Genomic DNA, 15,695 nt, shown 5'->3' on the forward strand with positions numbered 1-15,695 from the left:
CCCCCGTCTCTCCTGTGTAGATTTGCTGCTTTTCCCAGCTGCTATGATCTTAGGGCAGTCCAGAGCTGTTGGAATTGCTCTGCAAACACTTCCGCAACTGCAGGGGCTTACACAGCGTGCCACGATGCCGCTCCGTCACGTGGTATAGCGGAGTGACGTCACAGTTCTCGTGGCAATGGAGGAATCAATAGGGAGGAAGAAGGAGAGTCCCTTACAGTCTCTTACCGGCGCAGAGATCGCTCAGTTAGCACGGTGGCAGCCAATATAAGCTGATAGTGATACAAATCTAAAGGATGAATATAGGCAAAATTATGGCATTAATACATCCAACATGTTTCGTAGATCTAACTACTTCTTCAGGGAATAATTTGGCCATTACCCAGAGGTCTTAAATACCTCTCAGAGATGTCTCATTGGTCAAACAATTAGAGTTAGACCAATCATCTGAGCTATGGTCAAAGTATTAGGGAAGATTTATTTCTACTTTTAAAACAACAACTTTATTAACAAATGAACAATCACATATATAAAAAACACTAGCATATAATCAAAACCTAACATGAACATAAAACCATGCTGGAATAAAAAGAAACACATTATTAGTATATTAAAAGATTAAAATAGACATCATAAATTCCTTAAGCAATATAATATATATATATATATATATATATATATATATATATATATATATATATATATATATATATATATATATATATATATATATATATATATATATAACTAGAAATAGCAGGTAAGCTACAGCAGGGAGAAGGAAACACATAGCAGTGCCTTATCACTAAATCTAATGAGGACATGGGCTGGAGGTTTTAATATAATGCCCAAATATCCACATCCTCATTGAGCCCCTTGGGGGACATGGTATCTAGCTTATGTATCCAATAAGTCTCCTTAGAGGATAATGTTTTGACTCTGTCTCCCCCTCTTCTATTAACTGGAATAAACTGAATCCCCTTGAAAGTAAGACTAGAAGGGTCTTTACCATGATGTAATGAAAAGTGTCTTGACACACTATGTTTGTCAAACCCAATTTTAATGTTTCGGACATGTTCCTGGATACGGATTTTAAGGCTACGTTTGGTTCTGCCTACATATTGGTATCCGCATGCACACTCCAACAGATATACAATATGTGTCGATGTACATAAAATAAAGTCATCAATATTAAAAACCTCTAGTGTATTATTAGATTTAAACGTTTGCTTTACAGGGTGTTGATACTTGCAAATACTGCATTTACCACAGGTATAGTTGCCTCTTGGTTTGGTTCCAAGCCATTGTTTGGATGATACGGTGTTGTTACATACAAAAACATCACTAGGTGCTAGTATGCTTTTAATGTTTTTGGCTCTCCTATATATAAACCGTGGTTTGGTATCTAAATGAGATCCCAATATGGGATCTTTACACAAAGATCTTTACACTAAACATAGTGTGTCAAGACACTTTTCATTACATCATGGTAAAGACCCTTCTAGTCTTACTTTCAAGGGGATTCAGTTTATTCCAGTTAATAGAAGAGGGGGAGACAGAGTCAAAACATTATCCTCTAAGGAGACTTATTGGATACATAAGCTAGATACCATGTCCCCCAAGGGGCTCAATGAGGATGTGGATATTTGGGCATTATATTAAAACCTCCAGCCCACGTCCTCATTAGATTTAGTGATAAGGCACTGCTATGTGTTTCCTTCTCCCTGCTGTAGCTTACCTGCTATTTCTAGTTAGATATATATATATATATTTTATATTGCTTAAGGAATTTATGATGTCTATTTTAATCTTTTAATATACTAATAATGTGTTTCTTTTTATTCCAGCATGGTTTTATGTTCATGTTAGGTTTTGATTATATGCTAGTGTTTTTTTTATATATGTGATTGTTCATTTGTTAATAAAGTTGTTGTTTTAAAAGTAGAAATAAATCTTCCCTAATACTTTGACCATAGCTCAGATGATTGGTCTAACTCTAATTGTTTGACCAATGAGACATCTCTGAGAGGTATTTAAGACCTCTGGGTAATGGCCAAATTATTCCCTGAAGAAGTAGTTAGATCTACGGAACATGTTGGATGTATTAATGCCATAATTTTGCCTATATTCATCCTTTGGATTTGTATCACTATCAGCTTATATTGGCTGCCACCGTGCTAACTGAGCGATCTCTGCGCTGGTAAGAGACTGTAAGGGACTCTCCTTCTTCCTCCTTATTGATTCCTCCATTGCCACGAGAACTGTGACGTCACTCCGCTATACCACGTGACGGAGCGGCATCGTGGCACGCTGTGTAAGCCCCTGCAGTTGCGGAAGTGTTTGCAGAGCAATTCCAACAGCTCTGGACTGCCCTAAGATCATAGCAGCTGGGAAAAGCAGCAAATCTACACAGGAGAGACGGGGGACTGTAGGGGAATTCCCCTGGAGGCAGTACAGTATATCGCCGGTTGAGGAGCGGTCCCACTAAGTGTCTGAATCTGCAGTATTACCAGGCTGCTTGAAAGGAATCCCCTTGTGAGCAGCGTCCTGCTGTGTGAGGAGTGCATGAAGGATCCCATGCCCCAGAACCATCATAGAGGCTCCTGCAGAGACAGCTGAGTGCCAGACCGTCCTGTTTTACAGCTACAGAGTGGTAACCAGTGTGTTATGCACTAAATGCACATGTTATTTTTATCTGATGTACGCAGATTTATTACCCCTTTAACATTGTAATACATTCTATTACTTACTTCACTATTTGGCGTTGTGCGCTGTTTTCTTTTTGTTTACACTGACCTGGGGACTGCAGGGATTTACAGTGGGGAACGCATAAGCCTGACTAGAAGGGGTTAAGACCGAAATAACCTCAGGGACAGAATTTAGGGAGGTTAACTCAGGATTAGGGAGCGTGGCAGCTTCTTCCTTAGCGGGCAGCGACAGAGAAATGGTTTGACCATTCTTAAGAGAGAGAGGTACCCCCACAGGTTTAGCAACAGGACTGGCAGAAAAGAGTTTGTGAATAGTCTGCGCGTGGGCAGCAAGTAGAGGTTCACGCTCGCTTATGTTTTTGTCAAATTCCAGGAATAATTTAAGGGTGGTGTCTATAGCCTGAACCGGTACCCCAAAATCCGCAGGTTCCAGACCTGGAGTAGACATAAGAAGGAGTAGTTGGGAGTACTGGGCTTGTAACATCTTCTTCACCTCTCTACATTCCTGAGACCTTGTAAGTATTTCTTTACGAGTTAGTATTTCTGCAGGGGTTAACCCTTCATACATACAGGCAAGATTAGGTGGAGGCAGTCTTTCAAACAGATACTGTTTTTCAAACAGGGACTGGTCCGCAGCCTGGGACATAGGTACAGTTAAACATTTACCAACCACCGCCACGGCGCGGTCCGGTTTTGGGCCGAGCATACTGTTACGCCGATGCTCGCCACAAACCGGGACCGGACCGCGGGGCTGAGGTGGGGTTATATAATCACCGACCTTAGTCCACGCAGACTGATCCGGAGTGCGCAGTTCGTAGTCGTACATTGCAGGGTCAGGATTGGAGAAGGCAGCATCGTCGTTAATGAAGCAGGAGTTCGGCAACAGGAAATCAGGAGTGCCCCGCTTCAGCTTAGGAGCTTGAGCGCGGGGGTGGCTTCTGCGCGAAGAGCGGCCTCGGCCCATGACGCCGATCTCAGCAGGAGGAGACAGCAGGCTGGCCAAAGTTCACCGCAGGGAAGCGTCGGGAAGAACCAACGCTTCAGCGCAGAATTCCAAGGCAGGCCACTGCAAGGGGATAGCAGCAGGCCGCAGGAAAGGAAGGGTAGCCACTGCTAGGAGGGAATGCAGCAGGTACCGGTGCTGGCAACACGCTTCAGCACAGACGTTCAGGACAGGCCACTGCAGGGGGATAGCAACAGGCCAGTGCTGGCAACAACGCTTCAGCACAAACGTCCAGGGCAGGCCACTGCAAGGAGATAGCAGCAGACCAGTGCTGGCAACAACGCTTCAGCACAGACGTCCAGGACCAGGCCTCTGGATAACCAGGAACTTGGAAGGTAAGAACGCTAGGAGAGAGGCCTGGGGTGGTTTGTGGCAGAGACAGTAACATAGAGGTAGGAATAGTTATGCTCGGCGCTGGTTCAGAGCCAACGCCTAGAATATAAAGGGCGGAGATCCAATCACAGGAGGAGGGTGTGTGAGAATTCCTCCAATGAAAGAGCACAGGGCAGAAGCTGCAATGAGAGGCAGCACCTGTGCCATGGATTGCCAGAGGAAGCTTGCAACTGCACAGGTCTGCATGGCTATAGTCAAAGCCAGTAGTGGATTCCTTACAGTAATAGTGCACGACTGGCAGGTATGGGAAATATCTGTCAGACAAGTATGATAGAATAATGTCCATCAACAGTTGTTGAATGTAGTATGGGCGCAGACATGCAAGAGTGCAAGGCAGTATGCGTTGAAAACACCAGCGGCATACAACATAGCATAGAAGGGGAAAACATGTCAAACACAGCCATTGCACCACATACAGCAAACACTGAACATATTACACAGACACAGTTGATGGTTGAAAATGCTGGTCCCAAACGTGTAAAGCGCAGTTACAATAAACGTATATAGCTTGCAAGCAGCATTGCAAGGCCACAAACGCGCTCTCAACCACATTTATGATTGCATTTGCATAATTGCAATATTTTGTTAAGTTAATCATTTACTTTGTACAGTTATTACGTTATGTGTTAAATTGTAGGGCTTTTATATATATGTATAAATGTTGAGAATTGTTTTTACGTCCCCTCCCTCACATGTTTGTCTCCTCCCCTCCCCTTTACTAGTTCTCCAAATGAAAATGGGAAAGTGTCATTGTTTCCTCTGGAAAAGTAATGAGCAGAAATGTTGAGTTCCCACGACACCACTTTATGTATATTTATCTATGCCAGTGAGCAATAAAAAAGTTGTTTAAAATAATAATTGGTTTTCACGTTATGTGCAGTTACAGGACTGAAGATTGCACTGCAAACAGTAGCATTCTATAAAAAATGCACACCTTCTAACTGCAGTAAATGCTGCATGGAATGCTACATTCAGTGTATGCAACAGAAGATCAGCTCCATGTACATTGTATGTATGCATGTATGTATTGTGAGCATGTTTGCAAACATGTATTGAAGTGTAAAGACAGTTTAAAAACATTGAAAGAGAAGCATTGTAGCTATTACTTTTGTAGGGCCAGCATAAATTTGAGAAACCAAAAATAATACATTCTACAAAGTTGTCTTACATATCTAGTTAATGTGTCCATAGTGACATGCTTAGTAACATGTAGAATGCTTGTTTGAAAAGCTACCACTCAATGTAATATGTTAACGTATAATAAGAACACCACAGAGCTGTGTTCAATGCAAAAAACATAACATTTTGTCAGCTGTGACTTACACTACTGCAAAGTTTCCCAACGCTTCTTCACAAAGGAAGGCCTTTTTTAAATTCCAAATGTTACAGATAGTAGCAGGGAAATTTTTTAAAGTGCATTTCATGAAAAGTTTAAACATTTGCAGACACACACCTGTGTGTCGGGGAGTAGTGTGGCTACACAGTTCCCCTTTTGTTATATGACCTTGAGTCTGAAACTGTCCCAGATTAAAAGTAGCAACGCAAAATCTAATTGACACCAAGAAACAGTTCACATTGCCATTCTTGAAATATTTTTGCACATTTAGCACGGAGTTTGAAGCAGGCATGGAGACTCGTCCTAATATTACTTACAAACAGTTAATTGCCAATGCAATTAACTGTCAAGATGATCAGCGCACAACACTACAAGAAATTTATGAATACATTTCCAACAATTATGACTATTATAAATTCTATGCTAGAAAATCTACATGGAAGAATGGTGTGAGACGTAGCTTGTCTGTCCAGTCCTGCTTTGTCCGAACCTTGCCACGACACACAAACAGTTATGGCTGCTGGAAATTAAAAGATTTTTTAGCAGGCGCATCTGCAGAAACAAACTGTCATTTGCAAGACCAGCAGAACTACACCTGTCACATTGGTAATTGTGAAGGTCATAGGCAACAAATATGTAGCAGCAGAGAATATTTTTATGAGAACTCGGACAACAGTTATGGAGGCAAAACCATCAGCCAAGCAGAAGAACAGCATGTCTTGGGAGATAACATTCTGCAGCAGAACATGTGTATGCAAGGGTTAAGGCAGAGTGAACAACATGCAATGATCCAAGAGCCAATGATGCCACATTATGATCATATATTCACATACATGGAATCAAACATGCATCCTAGCACTGCTTGTGATGTTCAAAACATGCTTCCTGAAGGACAGCCACGATTTTATTTTTGAAGGTAACATTATTGCACTCACTAACACTTTCTCTACATATTGATAATGTTGTATACAATTATGTGTAACGTTATGATGCATAGCAAAGCATCATAACATAGGAAAAAGAACATATTCATATGTAATAATCTTTGTGCTTTTCTTATTTGAAAAACATGTACATTACATGGTCAAGTATGTTGTTATTGTGCTACTTCAGCTGTGTTATATAAATAAGCATATGTGTCAATACTCGTGTACAACTTCATTTTAAGACACTTGTGCATCTACACTGCATATATGTTGATGAGTCGCATGCAGTGAAGCAATAGTCAAGAACACAAATTTGGATAGTACAGCATTAATAATGTTTTTATTTTTTTATGTGTTTTTTTTTTTCTATTCATAGTGCGGAACAGCTAAATGTCTCTTGAATAACTGTCACACACAGGAATATTTAATGTTACACCTATGGTGACAATGATGATATCATTATTTAATTTTAATATTGTTTTTTATTGTTCTGTAACAGTATGAAATAATGTTCTGTAATGCAGTAGAGCAGGAAAAAGCCTCCCTATGTGCTGCTAACATAAGCTACATGTCACACCAGTCATTTACAACATAGTAATGTTGTTTATTACATCACTGTTGTATACTTGTAAGCTGTTACGAAACAAAGTGCACTGCAATATAATGGATAGAACATATGTATAGAATGGTTGCTATATACAGTGAGTAACAGATGTTCCAACATCTGTGCCATTGAGTTCGTAGTAACATGTTGGCCAAATGTCTACTCATTAGATATGTTAATATTTGACCCATAAGTTGCTGATTAGTAGTTGCTGGGAACAACGTCATAAGAGTAATAATTGCAACATATTATAACAGCAATGTGTAATGGGTCCAAAAACTTGCCTATTATGGCACAAATATATCATATATTTGTGATGTTACCATCACATGGGTGTACATGGTATATAAAGTAATGTTATGTCTTTTTCTCTATGCACATTTCAGAGCTGCTATACTGCACGTTTGAATGGGGAATCAACTATCCATGTAAGACCAGATCGTACCACGAAAGGATACGGATATATAACAGTTGAAGATGTAAACTGCAGAAATAGATTAGTCATGCAACACACTGATATGTTTCACTTGTGGTTTGTCTAGAAATTGATTAGAAGTGCCTATGGAATTCCATTTGTATGCTATCTGGTGACTTAGTAGTCGCCATCACATTGTTAAAGCTATTAGAGCGTACATTTTAGCTTCTATAAGCAACATGATGCCGTTGCATGATTGCAATATTGTATGTATGTTTCAAATGCTGGAACGATCACAAAGCATATAGTAGAGAAAGTTTAATCGCATAGCGCCAATAGCAGTAAGACAACGCATACGTATCTGTACTGATTACACATGCATAGTAACATGTCTATTTGTTTGTAATGGTTACACATGTATATAACTACAGAAAACTGATGCTCACCTCTTCTCGGCCCTTATCTTACCTCGGATCAGCACATACGCGTCCCCTCTATAGGGGGCCGCCATGTTCCATACCACATCGAGCATGTGCACAAGACACCATATCATCCAGCGCACATGCGCACACACAATGCTGCGCGCGGTTGTCTCAGTCTGGACGCAGACTACTTACGCTGCGCATGCGCAGAAGAGGCACAATGTCTTACAGCGCATAGGCACATTAGCCTGTCGCTGGAGGCAGTGTGCAGTATTTAAAACAACACGGGGGGGAAGCGTTGAGAAGCACATGGAGTATACACACGCACATCCTTACTGTTGCTGTATATAAAATAAAGTTTAGAGCATGTCCTACACAAGTGTTGTAACGTATGACGTACAGCGCTGTACCAATAAAATATGCATTATATCGTCTATGTTATGATACACTTCTGTTAATTTGTAGGGCACTGTCAACTGTAAACAGAGCAGAACTTGCAATTGCAAAGCAGTTAACGTTGTTAAAAAACCTATGGCACTGTCAAAGCTGCAAAAAACGTGCACAATCAACACATATGTAACAATGAAGCATGCTACAGCTACATTTGTCCCGACTATGCTGCATTGCAAAAAGATTTGTGTTTACTATAGTGGGCTGTGTGGCATTATTTGTTCTGTAGCATGTTACTACACTGTACAATCTTATAATGCATACTTGTGTATGTTATCACACGACCTTTGAAATGCTCCATTCTGTAACTATACTGGTTCTTGCCTCCATCACACTTACAAATTAATACACCATGTTAACACATAAGTAATGGCAGTGATTGGTGACAGCATTGAAGACCTATGTATAACATAATTAAATTGTGTCATAACATCATGTATGTAAGACAGCATAAGAAACGGGAAAGCAGCATAAAGCAGTATAGTAACAGCAGGTACATATAGCACCAAACAAGAATAGGCCAGGAAATCATGACAGAAACAATGTACATGCACCACAGATAGGATTGTAAACCTGAGTGCAAGAAAGAAGAAACGCTATTTCAACGTTTGGACAACATTTATATAACCTATGCACAGGGCAGCATTGCTTACAAACAGGAAAAGTTTTGTATATTAACTTACATGCAAAGTATGAGGACAAACGTTTAACATGACATTTGAATCAGTATTTTTGAATCAGTATATTGAAAACAGTGTATTTTGTAGTAGGTGACATTCTATTTTGATAACAATAAAATCTGTATGAAATCTTTAGCAAACATAGAATTACATGCCCATTTTCAAACTTGATTTTGTGGCAGATATTAAAAAGCAGAGAAGGGTGAAAACATCTAAAATGAAGTCACAACAAATGTAGGGCTTTTAAAACCAAATTTGGGGATAAAGTTTTGAACATCACAAGTAAATAGATAATCTTTCAGCTTTCTAATATATTATTATAAGCAGTTAAAAAACAGTGGAAATAAAATTCTTAATGACAACAGTTGAGCCTCAAGCAATTTAAACAATTCGGTCATGCAAATACTGTAGAATTGTTTTACTTTGTTGATAAAACATTCAACTTTCTACGAAAAAGATTTTTTCCACCTCCCAATTTGTCACACAGATCAAGCGACAGGTAGCGTGGCCGAGCGGTCTAAGGCGCTGGATTAAGGCCCCAGTATCGCTGCTTTTATTTATTTTTTTCCTTATTTCTACGACTGACCACTGAATAAACTGGTATTGTGACGGGTCAGTGTAATTTACCCTCTCACCTTTTTCTCTTCTCCCCCCCCACCTTCTCTAATTTTCTCTCCTCCCCGTCTCCTTTCCTTTTTCTCCCCTCCCCGGTTCCTTTCCTTTTTCTCCCCTCCCCGTCTCCTTTGCTTCTCTCCCCACCCTGCATCTTCTTTCTACCTTTTTTCTCTCTCTCTCTCCCCTCTACCTTTTCTCTCTCCCTTTTTTATCTCTTCCCCTCCCCCTCTCTCCCCACAGACTGCCCTTCTCCCCTATTGGGGAAGCCCCTCGCCTCGGCCCTGCAGCCCTCCTCCCTCACGCTCTTGTGGTCCGGTCCTTGCTACGACGGGGGCTTAGCCATGCTGAGTTATTCGATCAAGGCAAAACGCGTCGGTTCGCAGATGGGGAGCTGGTGGCTGCTGACCGATGCCTGTGTCAGCACCTTGCACTGCGTGGCCGGCTGCCTGGAGCCAGGAGCGAGGTACAAATTCCGCGTGCGAGAGGCCAACGCCCACGAGCAAGGCCGGAGCGGCGTCTGACGTCATCACCATGTCCCGTCCCAAAGGTCTTGAAATTTCCTTGAGGGACCAATTTTTACCCCACCCCCACAAAAAAAGTAGTCGTTTCCCAGGTTAGAGAAATGTTTGATATTCTGTGGGCAGTTCTTGTTGGTAGTAATTTCCATATGTAAAGCACCAACCTATTCCGTGGCGCAGTACAAGGAGGATTGAAAACATTATTATAGTTACAGTGACCCCGACAGGATGGACTCGCACAATTTCTCGCTCTCTCATTCCTCTCCTCTGTTGACTCTCCTCACTCTCCCTTTCTGTTCTCCTCCCCCCCTCGCATCTCTCCTCAGGCTCTCTCCCATCCCTCTCCCTTTCTCTCCTCACTCTGTCTTTCTTTCACCCCTGTCCCTTCCCCCTCTCCTTTCATCCCTCTCTCTTCCTTTCTCTCAACCCCTCTGCTCACTCTCACTCCCTGCCCCCACACTCTCTCTCCCTTTCTCTTGCCCTCTCCTCCCCCCCCACTCTCACACTCCTCTCTTCTATTTTCCTCTTCTCTCCCGTCGTGCCCTTCTCTCTCTCTCTTTCTGCCCATCGCGCGCCCTTCTCTCTCTCGCCCGTCGCGTGCCCTTCTCTCTCTCTCTCTCTCTGTCTCGCCCTTGTAACTCTTGACCCCCCTACCATGCCAGCAAAGGCCTGTCCCCCCTCCCTATAGACTAGCTTTGCACCCTGTCTGGCAGTGACGTCGGTGACCTATTCTCTGTCCTTCTGCAGAAGATGAGTGTGAGGAGGTTACCGAGTACATGCAGGTCACCGTGAGCACCAAGGAGAGGGTGTGTGACTTGTACACGCAGCTGGAGAAGCTAAGCGTGTGAGTGCCAGGCGGGGCTGGAGGGTTGGGAGAGAACTGATGGGAGGGTGTGTTGGGCAAGATGTCTCTTGAGTCAGTCTCTTCTCACTCTCTCTCCTCTTGGGTCAGGCTCTCTCTTCTTTCACTTGGGTCTGCCTCTCTTCTCATTCTTTCCTCTTGGGTCTCTGTCTCTCTACTCTGTCTGTCTGTCTCTCTACTCTGTCTGTCTGTCTACTCTCTCTTCTGTTTGTCTGTCTCTCGACTCTGTCTGTCTGTCTCTCTACTCTGTCTGTCTGTCTCTCTACTCTGTCTGTCTTTCTGTCTCTCTACTCTGTCTGTCTCTCTACTGTCTGTCTGTCTGTCTCTCTACTCTGTCTGTCTCTCTACTCTGTCTGTCTGTCTGTCTCTCTACTCTGTCTGTCTGTCTGTCTCTCTACTCTCTCTTCTGTCTGTCTGTCTCTCTACTCTCTCTTTTGTCTGTCTGTCTCTCTACTCTCTCTTCTGTCTGTCTGTCTCTCTACTCTGTCTGTCTGTCTGTCTCTCTACTCTCTCTTCTGTCTGTCTGTCTCTCTACTCTCTCTTTTGTCTGTCTGTCTCTCTACTCTCTCTTCTGTCTGTCTGTCTCTCGACTCTGTCTGTCTGTCTGTCTCTCTACTCTCTCTTCTGTCTGTCTGTCTGTCTCTCTACTGTCTGTCTGTCTGTCTCTCTACTCTGTCTGTCTGTCTCTCTATTCTCTCTTCTGTCTGTCTCTCTACTCTCTCTTCTGTCTGTCTGTCTCTCTACCCTCTCTACTGTCTGTCTGTCTCTCTACTCTCTCTTCTGTCTGTCTCTCTACTGTCTGTCTGTCTCTCTACTGTATGTCTGTCTGTCTGTCTCTCTACTGTCTGTCTGTCTGTCTGTCTCTCTACTCTGTCTGCCTGTCTCTCTACTCTCTCTTCTGTCTGTCACTACTCTCTCTTCTGTCTGTCTCTCTACTGTCTGTCTGTCTCTCTACTGTCTGTCTGTCTCTCTACTCTGTCTGTCTGTCTGTCTCTCTACTCTCTCTTCTGTCTGTCTCTACTCTCTCTTCTGTCTGTCTGTCTCTCTACTCTCTCTTCTGTCTGTCTCTCTACTCTGTCTGTCTGTCTCTCTACTCTCTCTTCTGTCTGTCTCTACTCTCTCTTCTGTCTGTCTCTCTACTGTCTGTCTGTCTCTCTACTCTCTCTTCTGCCTGTCTGTCTCTCTACTCTCCTGTCTGTCTCTACTCTCTCTTCTGTCTGTCTTTCTACTCTGTCTGTCTGTCTCTCTACTCTCTCTTCTGTCTGTCTCTCTACTCTCTCTTCTGTCTGTCTCTACTCTCTCTTCTGTCTGTCTCTCTACAGTCTGTCTGTCTCTCTACTCTCTCTTCTGTCTGTCTGTCTCTCTACTCTCCTGTCTATCTCTACTCTCTCTTCTGTCTGTCTTTCTACTCTGTCTGTCTGTCTCTCTACTCTCTCTTCTGTCTGTCTGTCTCTCTACTCTCTCTTCTGTCTGTCTCTACTCTCTCGTCTGTCTGTCTCTACTCTCTCTTCTGTCTGTCTCTACTCTCTCTTCTGTCTGTCTCTACTCTCTCTTCTGTCTGTCTCTACTCTCTCTTCTGTCTGTCTCTACTCTCTCTTCTGTCTGAATCTACTCTCTCTTCTGTCTGTCTCTACTCTCTCTTCTGTCTGTCTCTCTAGTGTCTGTCTGTCTGTCTGTCTCTCTACTCTGTCTGTCTGTCTCTCTACTCTCTCTTCTGTCTGTCTCTCTACTCTCCTGTCTGTCTCTACTCTCTCTTCTGTCTGTCTCTCTACTCTCTCTTCTGTCTGTCTGTCTCTCTACTCTCACTTCTGTCTCTCTACTCTCTCTTCTGTCTGTCTCTCTACACTCTCTTCTGTCTGTCTGTCTCTCTGTACTCTGTCTGTCTGTCTCTCTACTCTCTCTTCTGTCTGTCTGTCTCTCTACTCTCTCTTGTGTCTGTCTGCCTGTCTCTCTACTCTCTATTCTGTCTGTCTCTACTTTCTCTTCTGTCTGCCTCTACTCTCTCTTCTGTCTGTCTCTCTACTGTCTGTCTGTCTCTCTACTCTGTCTGACTGTCTGTCTCTCTACTCTGTCTGTCTGTCTGTCTCTCTACTCTCTCTTCTGTCTGTCTCTCTACTCTCTCTTCTGTCTGTCTGTCTCTCTACTCTGTCTGTCTGTCTCTCTACTCTCTCTTCTGTCTGTCTGTCTTTCTACTCTGTCTGTCTCTCTACTCTCTCTTCTGTCTGTCTCTCTACTCTGTCTGTCTGTCTCTCTACTCTCTCTTCTGTCTGTCTCTCTACTCTGTCTGTCTGTCTCTCTACTCTCTCTTCTGTCTGTCTCTCTACTGTCTGTCTGTCTGTCTATCTCTCTACTCTGTCTGTCTCTCTACTCTGTCTGTCTGTCTCTCTACTCTCTCTTCTGTCTGTCTCTACTCTCTCTCCTGTCTGTCTCTCTACTCTCTGTCTGTCTATCTCTTGTCTGTCCGTCTCTCTACTTTGTCTGTCTGTCTTCTACTCTGTCTGTCTGTCTGTCTCCCTACTCTGTCTGTCTCTCTACTCTGTCTGACTGTCTGTCTCTCTACTCTGTCTGTCTGTCTGTCTCTCTACTCTCTCTTCTGTCTGTCTCTCTACTCTCTCTTCTGTCTGTCTGTCTCTCTACTCTGTCTGTCTGTCTCTCTACTCTCTCTTCTGTCTGTCTGTCTTTCTACTCTGTCTGTCTCTCTACTCTCTCTTCTGTCTGTCTCTCTACTCTGTCTGTCTGTCTCTCTACTCTCTCTTCTGTCTGTCTCTCTACTCTGTCTGTCTGTCTCTCTACTCTCTCTTCTGTCTGTCTCTCTACTGTCTGTCTGTCTGTCTATCTCTCTACTCTGTCTGTCTCTCTACTCTGTCTGTCTGTCTCTCTACTCTCTCTTCTGTCTGTCTCTACTCTCTCTTCTGTCTGTCTCTCTACTGTCTGTCTGTCTATCTACTGTCTGTCTGTCTCTCTACTGTCTGTCTGTCTATCTACTGTCTGTCTGTCTCTCTACTCTGTCTGTCTCTCTACTGTCTGTCTGTCTGTCTGTCTGTCTGTCTCTCTACTCTGTCTGTCTGTCTCTCTACTCTCTCTTCTGTCTGTCTGTCTGTCTCTCTACTCTCTCTTCGGTCTGTCTCTACTCTCTCTTCTGTCTGTCTCTCTACTCTGTCTGTCTGTCTCTCTACTCTCTCTTCTGTGTGTCTCTACTCTCTCTTCTATCTGTCTCTCTACTGTCTGTCTGTCTGTCTGTCTGTCTCTCTACTCTCTCTTCTGTCTGTCTCTACTCACTCTTCTGTCTGTCTCTCTAATCTGTCTGTCTCTCTACTCTCTCTTCTGTCTGTCTCTACTCTCTCTTCTGTCTGTCTCTCTACTGTATGTCTGTCTATCTACTGTCTGTCTGTCTCTCTACTCTCTCTTCTGTCTGTCACTACTCTCTCTTCTGTCTGTCTCTCTACTCTGTCTGTGTGTCTCTCTACTCTCTCTTCTGTCTGTCTCTCTACTCTGTCTGTCTGTCTGTCTCTCTACTCTCTCTTCTGTGTGTCTCTACTCTCTCTTCTGTCTGTCTCTCTACTCTGTCTGTCTAACTCTCTACTCTCTCTTCTGTCTGTCTCTACTCTCTCTTCTGTCTGTCTCTCCACGGTCTGTCTGTCTCTCTACTGTCTGTCTGTCTGTCTCTCTACTGTCTCTTCTGTCTGTCTCTAGTCACTCTTCTGTCTGTCTCTCTACTCTGTCTGTCTTTCTCTCTACTCTCTCTTCTGTGTGTCTCTACTCTCTCTTCTGTCTGTCTCTCTACACTGTCTGTCTAACTCTCTACTCTCTCTTCTGTCTGTCTCTACTCTCTCTTCTGTCTGTCTCTCCACGGTCTGTCTGTCTCTCTACTGTCTGTCTGTCTGTCTCTCTACTGTCTCTTCTGTCTGTCTCTACTCACTCTTCTGTCTGTCTCTCTACTCTGTCTGTCTGTCTCTCTACTCTCTCTTCTGTCTGTCTCTACTCTCTCTTCTGTCTGTCTCTCTACTGTATGTCTGTCTATCTACTGTCTGTCTGTCTCTCTACTTTCTGTCTGTCTGTCTCTCTACTTTCTGTCTGTCTGTCTCTCTACTTTCTGTCTGTCTGTCTCTCTACTTTCTGTCTGTCTGTCTGTCTCTCTACTTTCTGTCTGTCTGTCTCTCTACTCTGTCTGTCTGTCTGTCTCTCTACTCTGTCTGTCTGTCTGTCTCTCTACTCTGTCTGTCTGTCTCTCTACTCTCTCTTCTGTCTGTTTACTCTCTCGTCTGTCTGTCTCTCTACTGTCTGTCTGTCTCTCTACTGTCTGTCTGTCTCTCTACTGTCTGTCTGTCTGTCTGTCTCTCTACTCTCTCTTCTGTCTGTCTGTATCTCTACTCTCTCTCTTCTGTCTGTCTCTAATCTCTCTTCTGTCTGTCTCTCTACTCTGTCTGTCTGTCTCTCTACTCTCTCTTCTGTCTGTCTCTACTCTCTCTTCTGTCTGTCTCTCTACTCTGTCTGTCTCTACTCTCTCTTCTGTCTGTTTCTACTCTCTCTTCTGTCTGTCTCTCTACTGTCTGTCTGTGTCTCTACTGTCTGTCTGTCTGTCTGTCTCTCTACTCTGTCTGTCTGTCTGTCTCTCTACTGTCTGTCTGTCTGTCTCTCTACTCTGTCTGTCTGTCTCTACACTGTCTGTCTGTCTCTCTACTGTCTGTCTGTCTCTCTACTCTGTCTCTCTATTCTGTCTTTAATATATCAAAACATTGTTATAAAGGAATTAAACTGAGGAAGAA

This window comes from Ascaphus truei, unplaced genomic scaffold (assembly GCF_040206685.1).
Source record: "Ascaphus truei isolate aAscTru1 unplaced genomic scaffold, aAscTru1.hap1 HAP1_SCAFFOLD_97, whole genome shotgun sequence".
Classification (NCBI taxonomy): Eukaryota; Metazoa; Chordata; class Amphibia; order Anura; family Ascaphidae; genus Ascaphus; species Ascaphus truei.